The sequence below is a fragment of the Molothrus ater genome, chromosome 1, assembly GCF_012460135.2.
Source record: "Molothrus ater isolate BHLD 08-10-18 breed brown headed cowbird chromosome 1, BPBGC_Mater_1.1, whole genome shotgun sequence".
Lineage (NCBI taxonomy): Eukaryota > Metazoa > Chordata > Aves > Passeriformes > Icteridae > Molothrus > Molothrus ater.
Genome location: NC_050478.2, coordinates 50,238,252 through 50,249,815, shown reverse-complemented (window position 1 = coordinate 50,249,815; position 11,564 = coordinate 50,238,252). Strand labels below are relative to the sequence as shown.

Sequence of the window (11,564 nt, the reverse complement as noted above, 5' to 3'; positions counted from 1 at the left end):
TGGACTAACTCGGGGAGGGGTGGGAGCAACGACCCCTCGGGCAGGGCAGGGCCTGGCAGCCAAGGAGATGGCGGCTGGCCGGCCTCTCCCGCCGAGCCGCTCATGCGGGCGGGCAGGCTCCGCCGGAGGCCGAGGCCGAGGCCCAGCCCCACCGGGCCCTGCCGGCGCGGGCAGCCGCAGCCCCGGTTCCCCGCCCGCCGTGAGCCGGGGCGGGGCGGCTGCGAGGGGCGGCTGCGAGGGGCGGTGCCTCCGCGATCCCCGGGCCGCGCCGGGGGGAGGCGGCGGCGGCGGCGGATCCGGGCCTGGCGGAGGCGGAAGGGGCGGGCGGACGTGGCCCTGACTCTGCGGGACGCGCGATGCTGGTGAGTGGAGGGAGGCCGCGGCGTTGTGTCGCAGCGAGGCCTGGCCCGGCCCGGCCCGGCCCGGCAGGACGCGAAGGCGGCGGTGCGGGGCACGGCACTGAGTCACGCCGCGGAGAACGGGGGAAGGGGTGGTCGGGCCCGGCCGGCCCGCCCGCCTTTCTTCTCCCGAGCGCGCTCCCGGCCCCGGAGCGCGGGGGTGGCGGTGGTGGCTGCCCGGCTCGCTTGTGGATCCGGCCCCGGAGCCGCGGGCCGGGCCGGAGCGGGGAGGCCGCGAGCTGCGCACTCAGAACGCTTCGCCCCCGCCGGGGTGCGGGAGCGCCCCGCTGGCTGCCCGGCCCCGCAGGATCTGCCCGGCTGCCCGCTCCCTCCCTTTCGTCCCCGTCCTTCCCCCGTGACCGCGGCCCCCGCATGGCCAGGGCGCCTCGGTGGCTGCCCCAGCCTTTCCGTCCCGCCCCGGCGGCTCTCAGACCTCGGGCCCGTCCTCCCGCAGCCCTCGCTGTGCCCTCCTCGGCCCCGCGACTGCCCACCCCAGCCATCCCAGGCCCTGCTCCTCCCACGCCTCTGCCCTCTTTTTTTCCCTGTGAGCTTTTGTCTGTAACCTCACCGGGCACTCTTCTGGGGAGTTCACCTGCTCTCTGTCCTCCCTGTCCTTTCCTGTGCTGCTTCCTTTCACCGTGTTCATCCCAGCAATCCCCACAGCCCTAGTGATACTTATGTCTGTCTAGGAGCTTTTTGGTTGTACCTAGAGACATTCCCTAGTGCTCTCAGTATCATTGTGGCTGGGGGATTTTTGCCATAGTTCATCTCGGTCAACTTCTCTAGGTTTCTCTTGCTCTCAAGGAGTGTGCGCCAGGCTTCCCCTTGTTGCCACCTACTGTTGTGGCCTTAGCAGAGAAGGTGCCCCCATAACCTTTTGTTTGTCTGTTTGTGTACTTATTGTCTCTATCCAGATGACTAGTCTTGCATTTTTTTGTTTCAAATAACCAGCTCATTTGTTTCCCTGTAACTTTGCCAATGCAAGCTAAGTGTGCCCTGATTGGAATCCTTTCCCCATCCTTCTTGTTTCCTTTTGAAGTTATATTCCAGCACTGTCATTACCCCTCTGTTACCTTTCCCCTTCCAGTTTTCTTCTGCCCAGTAACCATTTCCTTCTTCATGTTTTTTTTCCCTTCTGATCTTACTTTCCTGTCATTAAAACCTTCTTTGTGATCTCACCTAATACTCTTTTCTTTGCCCATACTCCTTTCCTCTGTAGATTCAAATGCTGTCTCCCCCACTTTGTATTTAAATCCTCTAGCTATGCCTTTGAGGAGAAAGGAATTTTACCCTGGGTTATCTGAATACTTGTGTTCTGGTTTCAGCTGGCATAGAGTTAAACACTGAAAGGGCGGAGATTAATTATTTGTTTTACCTTATTTTGTTTTGATTTTTTACTGACTTCTTCAGCAACTTTTCCCTTGATATATGTGTTCATATATAATTACATACCTCAGCCCTAATACAGACACATGCCCTGATGCTACTCAGGGAGAAAAAATTCTCTATTGGAAATCCTTTTGGCAGGACTGGGAGCAATAGTCCATGGGGGCTAGACATACCTGGTGGCTACATAGCTTGAATTAGGCTAAATAATGTTTGTAATACCATATTGTGAATTAGTTGATATGGAGCGTATTTGGGATGCCTCCTCTTTGGGGAAGGAGCAAGATACTATGCAGGTACCAGAGTATGTAGTTTTTACTCACAGTGAACTGCTGTAATGTTGTGTGTTGATGATTACGTGTCTGTGTGGCATCAGCACTTTGTGTTTCTGGTGGTGACTTGACCAGAAAGAAGTCTTTTCCATCTCCTCGTAGCTTTTTGTTTTCAGTGTTTGTTGTCCAACTTCTTAATTTGTGTCTGTCTTGGTTGCTTTGGTTCTTAAGATTTGGTTGCGTTTCATAGTCACCTCATGACCTCATGTTTGAGGTGCAGTTTAAGCACTGGGCACACTTGCCCCATGGAGGCATGGTGAACACATTAGATCTCGGGAATAATTTGCACACCTAACTCAGAATCCCAGTTCAGTGCCTCGCGTTAAGAATATCTCTGGAGGAAACTTTCCATTGCTTATCCAGGGATCACGTAGAAAAGAGTCCTAGTTTGGGCACCTAAATTAGGCATATGTGTTTTGCTCCTTGGCTGACAAAATAGTGGTGGTGGTTTAGCAAAATGATTCTTCTTCCACCTTGCTCCCTTGTACGCTGGTTTGAACTGGCATTAAAACTTGGGCCTGTTGCTTGGAACCATTGACATGAGAAAATCACATTGCTTTAAATTAAATAACCTAAATTCATTTAAGATAAATGAATGCACACCCTTATTTGGATACTGCTTTGGGGGTGCCTCTTTTTTGATTTAGCTTATTTGTAGTCTTGGTGCAAGCTCTTGGATTTTAGATGTATTATTATGAAAACAATACTGAGTCCTTAGAGAAAGTTCTCAGGTACTCAGCTTAAGAAGTATCCTATAACTTGTGTGTTAACATCTCAGAGTACTGCTTTTCATCTGTTGTGGTTCTTAAGATAGTGCCTAGTTTTGTGTAGTTACAATTATTTCAGTAGGGCCTAACTTAATGATGAGTCATATCCCAGGTGCCAGTGGTTGCATGGATTGGAAATACCTGGAATCTTCTCTCTTGCCATGAAGTTTGATTTTTTTTTTTTTTTAATTAATCAAAACCCCCACAAAATTCTAGTGAATTAAACAGCTTTAAAGATGCTCCACTTGCACTTACACCACTCTCAACATCAAAAATTTGTATTATGAGCATGAAGGGAGGAATTTCCTAGTAAGAGGTCAGCGTGTTACAAACTCTGCTGTTGTACTTCCTGTGCTGTCCAGCAGGGTCTGTCTCTGTGCATCAGAAGGAAAACAGGGCAGATGTCCCACTTGGATGGGATATCAGGAGGATGTGCACAGGCAGTCATAGCAGCCTGCAGCTTGGTGCAGTCTTCCTGCTGCACAGACCTGGAAAAAAGAAGAGTATGGAAAATTTGGCCTTGGAAGTTCTGCCTCTGCTTTACGAATGCATGATCTCATTTTAAATAAAATACTTAGGTGCTAGCATGTTTTTTAGGTAAAAGTACACTAATAGGAAAATTTTAGTTAACTGTATTTTTCAAGCTTACCTCCATGTAAGAAGTGGTTGTTGGAACCAACATTTAGAGGTCTGGTTACAAATTACAATCCATTCAGCGTGCAAACTTAAACAGCTATTTTTTTGGTTTGTCATGGAGACCACTGAGTTTCCCTTGCTTGATAAAGGAAAATTTTCAGTAAGAAAATATAATTATTGGAAAAATTACAGAGACATGTTGAGTTTGTCTACATGAGTAACTTACTGTTTTATTGTAAGAGTTGTAGGTTTTTCAGTAGAAGAACTACTAGAACAAGAACAGATTGGCTGTTCATGTTTCTACAGCACTGCAGTCCAGACCTGTTACAGACATGACTAAATGACTTGGTAATAAAATTGCTCTGAGCTGATGTGCCCTGCTATAGTGCTGTAACTTGTAGCCTTTAATGTAACCACAGATTTAAACACTCCTTGTGTTATCCCAGCTTCTGGAAAGAGCACTGCTTTAGGAAATAATCTGTGTCCCAGTGGGTAGTTCTCTGTCAGTTTTCTCTTTACCCACAGAACCTCTGATGTCACAAGAGAGAACCTCTTCCTGTTGCTGCTTTTCCTCTTATAAATTATACAAGTCAAATACATATTTTTTAACTGAACCAAACATTGATTACATTCCACTTTATTTAATGTAGTGTTTTTCAACTCCTTCTTTACGTATGAACCTTAGAAAAATTAATGAAGGCTACTGTGAAAATAGGAAAATAGTAATTTCATTTTGCACTTCAGGGAATGGATGTAAAGTCATACGTAAATTTTTGCCAGAGTTGGTGTCTCTTTCTCTCCAAAATGTCACTACTTTCTTTGCCAGTAGTATCCTGAACTTGTAAAAAGAAGCAGGTGATTCTCACTCTCTGTTCTGTTCCCTGGTGACTCTTACCTGGAGCACTGCATTCAGCTCTCTGGCGTCCAGCGCAAGAAAGACATGCAGTCATTGGAGCAGATCCAGAGAGGGCCACAGAAGTGATCAGTGATGGAACACCTCTCCTATAGCTGAGAGAGTTGGGTTGTTCAGCCTGGAGAAGAGAAGGTTCCAGGGTGGCCTTATTGGGGCTTTCATTCAGTGTGTAAAGAAGGGGGATTATGAGAAGGATGGAGAGAGACTTTCTACAAAGGCCTGTAGTGGCAGGACAAAGGACACAAATTTTAAATGGAAAGAGGGTAGATTTAAATTGGTTATAAGGAAGGAATCCTTTACTTTGGTGGGTAATGAGGCATTGGAACAGGTTAACCAGAGAATTGCGGATACCCCATTTCTGACAATGTTCAAGGCCCGGCTGGATGGGGCTTTGAGCATCCTGATCCAGTGCAAGATGTTTGTCTGTGGCAGAGGGGTGGTTACTAGGGATGTTTAAAGGTGCCTTTCAACCCAAACTGTTTCATAGTTCTTGAATAAACAGTATAACATCAATGTGATATTCTTCCAAAATCTAAGGAAAAAAAAGTATATTATCTCCTTTTCTTCCCTTTGGATTGTTCTGGTTTTGGAATCAAAAGGTTCCCTGCTTTAGTTTGGTCTAGTGAATACAAGTAATTGCTTGACAGCAGGACTAAGAATAAAGGATTAAGAAATCTCTGACATCTTTGTAGTTATGCACTAGATTTGAATATCAGTTCAATACCATTGACTTCTGTTTTTCTTTAAACTAGAAGTAACTAAAGTTGATATAAAATTATCCTCTGTCTTTGGATTTGATTAGATTTGCTCTAGTTTATGTTGCTGTATGTCTCAAGCTTGGTGTTACTGAGCAGAAGAAATGGATTTACATGTAGGATGGTGAGGATCGTGGGGATGGAAAGTTTCTGCAGTGCAGGGAGCTTCTCACTCTGCTCTGATAATGTACTTATCTTTTGAAGACATGCACATCTCCTATTTTATTGGAGACTGGTGGCTTTGCTACTGGGACCTGGATGTATTTGATTCCTTAATAAACACAGTAGAAAAAAAGTTAAGTTTTTAAATTTGAAGCAGGGAGCTAAAAAATATGGGTTATTAGTAAGGCTATTTCAGCCATAACTGAAGTCAGAAACTTCTTGTATTTTTAATATGCATTTGATGTAACTTGACTTTTTGTTCCTCTGTGTTTCAGGTTGGACAAAAACTTAATGTGGATTAGAGTTCAGAACTAAGACTGTGGTGTGACCTTAGTTCACCCTGTTTTGCTCTGTAATTTAAACTTAATTTCATATGTAAATTTGCAAGCTCTTCTAGTCTCACAGGCAGTGGAGACTGTCACTTGAAAGTTTTATCTAAAGTTTGGTGGACTGAATTAGGGAAAAAAAGAGAATTTTAGGAAATAGTTGATCGTTTGTTCGCTGTTAGTCTTTTCATCTTGCTTTTCATGGTAGTAATTTCACAGGCAAATGCTCTGCTTCTGGGTATTCAAAGGATAAACTTTTCACTGTAAAATTGAAAATGCTTTTTTAGAATGTTTGCTTTTTTTTTAAGAAAACAGACTGTTCTCTTACTCTCTTTTTTTCAGAGATAACTTTGAAGAAGTTTTGTTGTTTCTGAAAGTGTGCCTATGCTAGGATGCTGTCACTAATAGGAGTTGTATAAAAATAAAAGTTTATATCCTTAAGTAGTTGAATTGATTTTGTTAGATTCTAATGCAGGCTTAGCTTTAAAACTTAATGGTGCAAGCTTAATCAACAAGAAGGAGGATTTAAATGTGGGTGTTAGGGATGTGTGGCAATTTTAACTTTTACAAAATTAAGTTAAATTGCTTCACTTCTATACCAAGGGTGCCTGTTGCAGTCATTAGAGATCAAAACTGATAAATAATTTGCTGAAATGGTACTAAATTTAAGCATAACTAACTTTTTGTTAGGTATAAATTCTTTACTGTAAGTTAAGGCTGCTAGAATTCAGACTTCGTAGTTGAACCAGAAGAATTACATACAAATCCCTTTCTAGATTTTAATGAGAAAGTTCTCATTCTTTTTGGGCTGACTGTATTTAGGCATCTGGAGTGAAATATATGAGAGGTGTGCTGTTCATTGCCAACAGTGTTTGCAGCATTACACCACAGTAGGAATCAAGATCAACCCATGCACTTAATGTAAACACGATTTAAAAGGAAAAAAAGAAAATAAAGAGGGAGCAGCTTTCACAGGTTGTGATTTTGTCACATGCAGGAAATGAATGTAAGTAACTGCAACAGTCCTTGATTTATCCATTATTTGTCACTTCAGAATGAAACATTACTATGAAGGTGTTATGGGAGGAACTTTAAGCTGTACTTTTGTAGTACATTCAAATATCTGAAAATACCAGACTGTTCGCAAGATTAATCTGTGTGACCGTCATCTTTATTTATAAATTGAAGTGGCAAACTGGATTGCCTTGATCAATTGAGCTCTTGCACAAATAACAAGAGGGAAGAAGTTGTAAAATTATCAAGCTGTTGGGAAGAGATTCCAGCCAGAATTGGTTTTTGCTTGTTAGCAACATGTTAATGGTTTTTTTAAAGTTATTGGTAAGAACTGCTGCCTTCCAAGAGCATGGAAGAACTGTGGAAATATTATTGCAGGTGAAAATTCCTGTTTGTGTCTTTACAGGACAGTGTGAAAGTCTGTGTTGTGGTGCATTGAGTTCTGTTATAATGTTGGGGGATTTGTGTTAGGGTTCAGAGGCTTGACCTGGATGTTCTGGTGGAGGTTATGCTGTGTCTGAAGCAGACTGTAAGACCAACGCTGTTTTCTTGGTGGAGATCAGTAGGATTATGATGTTTTAACTTATTAAGTTGGATTTAGTTGAAGTTTTGATGTCTGGTAAGGTCTTTTGGGAAAACAGTTATGAGTAAGAATTGTCCTTGCAGGATCATTAAGGTCTCTAAACTGGCCCAAGGTATTTCAGAGTTTCCAGCCTTTCTGTGTTTTTTCTTTCTGAATTGCATTGGATTTAACTCTTTGCTGCTGTTGTTTTGTTTTTGTGGCTTTTTGCGGTGGTGTTTGGTTGGGGTTTTTTTTGTGGGGTTTTTTGGGTTTTTTTCCCCCTTTCTAAGGAAACAAGGTATGTTATGCTGTCTTCTGCTTGGAACATTGGGTATCTAGCAATTTTCATGGCTTTTCCTCCGTCATTTTCCTTTTCTCCATCTTCCTGACTGAATCAAGAAATGCATCTTCATGTGCATTGTCCTTCATTATTTATGTTTGTTTGGGTTTCATTGGGCTTTGTCTGGTCTTTTACTTTCTTGTTTGTTTTGTTTTTTTGTTTGGTTTTATGTAGGTTGTATCATATATATGATTAAAGCCAGAGGAAAAGTGGGAATATTCAAGGCTCTTTATCTTATTGTGGTTGTTTGACCCTGGTTGCTCGCCAGGTATCCACCAAAGCCCCTCCATCACTCCCCTCAAGTAGACAGAGGAGGAAAAATACAGTGAAAGGCTCATGGGTTGAGATAAGGACAGGAGAGACAGATCTCTCATTGATTACTACCATGGGCAAAACAGACTGGTCTTGGGCAAATCAATTGAATTTATTATTAATCAAAATCAGAGCAAGTTAATGAAAAGTAAAACAAATTTTTAAAAGACCTTCCCCCCCATCTCTCTGTCCTTCTTGGCTCTACCTCCTCCCCACCAGCAGCGCAGGGAGGCAGGGGCTGAGATACGGTGAGTTTACCACAGGCTGTTTCTGCCACCGCTCAGGGAGAAGAGTCCTTCTCCTGCTGTGACATGGGATCTTCCCATGGGGGACAGTTCTCCATAAACTTATCTTGCATCAGGCCTTCCCATGGGCTGCAGATCTTCTTTGATGTGGGTCTCTTTCCACAGGGTGCAGTCCTTCAGGCACAGCCTGCTCCAGCATGGGATACCCTCACAGGGTCATAAGTCCTGCTAGGAAACCTGCTCCAGCATGGGATACCCATGAGCTCACAGCCTCCTTTCAGGCATCCACCTGCTCTGACATGGGTCTCCTCCATGGGCTGCAGGTGGAAATTTGCACCCCTGTGGTCTGTGAGTGCGTCTCTGCATCCCTGTGTTCCTCCATGGGCTGCATGGCCAGGGCTGTTTCACCATGGTCTTCACAGGCTGCAGGGCAACCTCTGCTCTGGTGCCTCATCCTCCATTGACCTTGGTGTCTGCACGGTTTCTCTCACATATTCTCATTCCTGTCTTCTCTGAGTGCAATTACATCTGTGCAATAATTTATTTTCCTTCTCAATATGTACTCACAGAGATGTTACTGCCATCTCTGGTTGGCACAGCCTTGGCCAATGGTAGATCCATCCTGGAGCCGGCTGGCATTGGCTCTCTTGGACTTGTGGGGAGCTACAGCCAGCTTCTTACAGAAGTCACCCCTGTAGCCTCCCCTGCCACTGCCAAAACCTGCTACACAAACCCACTACACTTCTGTAAAACTTTCTCCCTTCTCTTCAGTGCACCCATATCTTGACTTGATTCTTTTTGTACTTTTTCTAATCTGCAGCATTCCTTTTTCCAAGATGTAAAACTGAGTGTTTGAAGAAGCTGTGAAGCACATTAACTGCAGGTTCAGTTAAAAAATACTGTAGGGTCTCTGTCCTGTTTTTGACACAGGAATATGCAAGACCTTAGGTTAGAAAGGACATTCGGTTTCGGAGCAATCTGCAAACTTTCTACATAAGGATTATTTCATCAACAGCAAAGTGAACTCTCTCTGAAGATGGCCAACCAAAACCTGAAGTGTTTTACCTATGTAGTACTTAAGGGTGTCGTCCCTTGCACTGTTTTCCAAATTGATGTTGATGCAGTAAAACAACCATAAAACCTGTTGTTTGTGGGATTCTAAATATTGACCAGAGTTTACTTTGGCTGGAGTTGTCTACTCTTTGTTCATGAGGCAGCATGTATATGTTAGAGTATGGCGTGGGTTGTTTGGGTTTTTTGTATTAGCTGTGGCATTATTGTAGGGAGATACCTGTCAAAAGCTGCTGGAATTGTTTGTTCGAGGAAGACAAAGGTAAAGCTGTGAGGAAGAAATAAAGAATGTTAAAGAGCTGGTAAAAGAATAGGCAAAGAGAAAAAGTGACACACTCCAAGTTTCTTGGTCTTATTCTGATGAATAGTTAATATTTTAGAAAAATCCTTGTATTCAGGCATACAGATAAACCAACCACATGAGTTAGAAAGGCTTTTAGTGAAGACAGCAATGGATAATTTAAGTAAATAAGAAAAGCATGAAAACTGCAATTCCAAGTTACTTACATATATTGTGTTTGAATTTGAACATAAAATTGAATTTTAGAGTTTTTCTAGCTGTGAAGAGCAGTCCAGGCTTTATTTGTTCAGCTGGCAACTGTATCGTTGGCACATGAAGTAATGTAGGAGTGTATTAATTACAGTGCTTTAGATATCATTGATCAGAGCTATAAAACACAGAGGAGCGGGCGTGGGGAGAACATTGGAGCCCAAAATGAAGTCATCGTTAGGGAGGTACAGTATTAACCCCTCAAAATTTACACCAAATTTACACAACTTGTTCTTAAATTACTGCCAAATTACACACACTTGCTGCTGCTTTTTTTTTTTAATGCTGTACGGAATTTTTTACCACCCAAAGACAACTTTTGGAAGGGATGAGTGCATGCATACATCTCTGTTTTTTCTCATAATGAACTGAATTTAACTTCCTTGAAAATGAGATGACCTAAAGCTTTTCACACTACATGTAGCTCAGTGTTTCGTAATAATACAGAGGAACTGAACATTGTAATTTTTGTCATTTGTCTCTTAAATATCTTTGTTGAAAAGGGAGAAAAAATTCTAGTATTTCTCTTCTGGTATTGATTTCTAGAATAACCATTTTTTGCAATAGTTGTGTCATTTTGCTGGGGCACAGTGAAAATGTCTGCTATAGGCAAATTCTCCAGATGTTGATTAATTACACATTTGTAGCATGTGAAGTGCCAAGGACATTATGCTTGTTCCTAGTCTTGCTTTAAGAATTGTGTCATGTGAAGTGCATAAATGGTCTACCTAGCTCATAGCCTTTATATTTAGTGGCCTAAAATAATTCTGGACAGAAATGTGAGTGCTATATGTGAGGACCATGGCTCAGCTAAGCAATGTTACAGTGTAGGGCTCATAATGCTAACACATCAGCTGAAGTCAAGATACTTTAGAAACTTCATAATGCTAAAGGTTTTTGAACTTATTTTTAGTGACATTCGTTCCACCATAGCTTATTAGTGAAACTTGCTTCTCTTCCCAAATGGGTTTGGGTGTAGTGTGATTAACTCCGGTCACTTAAACTCATGCTGTTAGACATCACAAGAAATTTTCCTCATATTTGAAGTTAGACAGGAGATAAAATAAGTCTAGAGCTTGTGCCACTTTATTGCATCTTTAAAACAGTGTTATCTGGGCTCTTGCATCAGCTGGGAAACCTTGCTCTGAACCTCTGAGTTCTTACTGTGCAAGAAGCTGACGAGTTCATATTCTATCTATAATTACTGAAGTAAACTATCTTGAAGTATGTAATTTAGAAATAAGGGGTTGTGGGAGAACAACAGGTGATGCACAGGCCTTGGGGCTGTAGAGCTGAAAGTTGTGTTGTGTTGGGATGTAAAAATCAGATATTTACTCCAGCAGATGGCTTGGGATGCTGAAAAGCCGGTGGGATCCATTACGTTTTTTAGATGGGACGTATTTTACGTTTAAAAGATGGGTTAACTTTCACATTTTCCTGAAGGCCTCTTCCAGCCTGCACATTATTTTCCAAAGAGGTGGGATATCTAAAAAAGACTATTATTAGATTATCAATAAAAACAAGCCCAGTATTTTGTAATGCAATGTGTTTCTTCGCATATCATGTTTATCTATCATGATGGGTGTCCCTAAGTAATGAAATAGAGGGAGTAATGTTTAAGTCCTTCAAGGCTATTTTAAAGTTTTGGCAAACGTGTAACCTCCTTTTGTTTAGACTGTTTTAATTGCAGTACTTGAGTGAGGGTTGAAAGATTGGCTGGCATTGAACACTATCATCCTGCTGCATCAAATTGTGCATATATTGTCCGGAAACTGCAGGGGTGATATTTCTCATG

At 42.6% G+C, this 11,564-nt stretch overlaps 1 protein-coding gene across 1 annotated transcript in view; it reads left to right on the top strand.

The window, feature by feature from the left end:
- The first annotated feature begins 259 nt into the window (after window positions 1-259).
- The window catches only part of CUL1 (cullin 1), a 52,354-nt gene continuing 41,049 nt past the window's right edge, over window positions 260-11,564 (top strand). The window contains exon 1 of the mRNA XM_036406487.2: window positions 260-362. The gene's annotated coding sequence lies outside the window, so the exon portion shown is untranslated. The remainder of the gene's footprint in view (window positions 363-11,564) is intronic.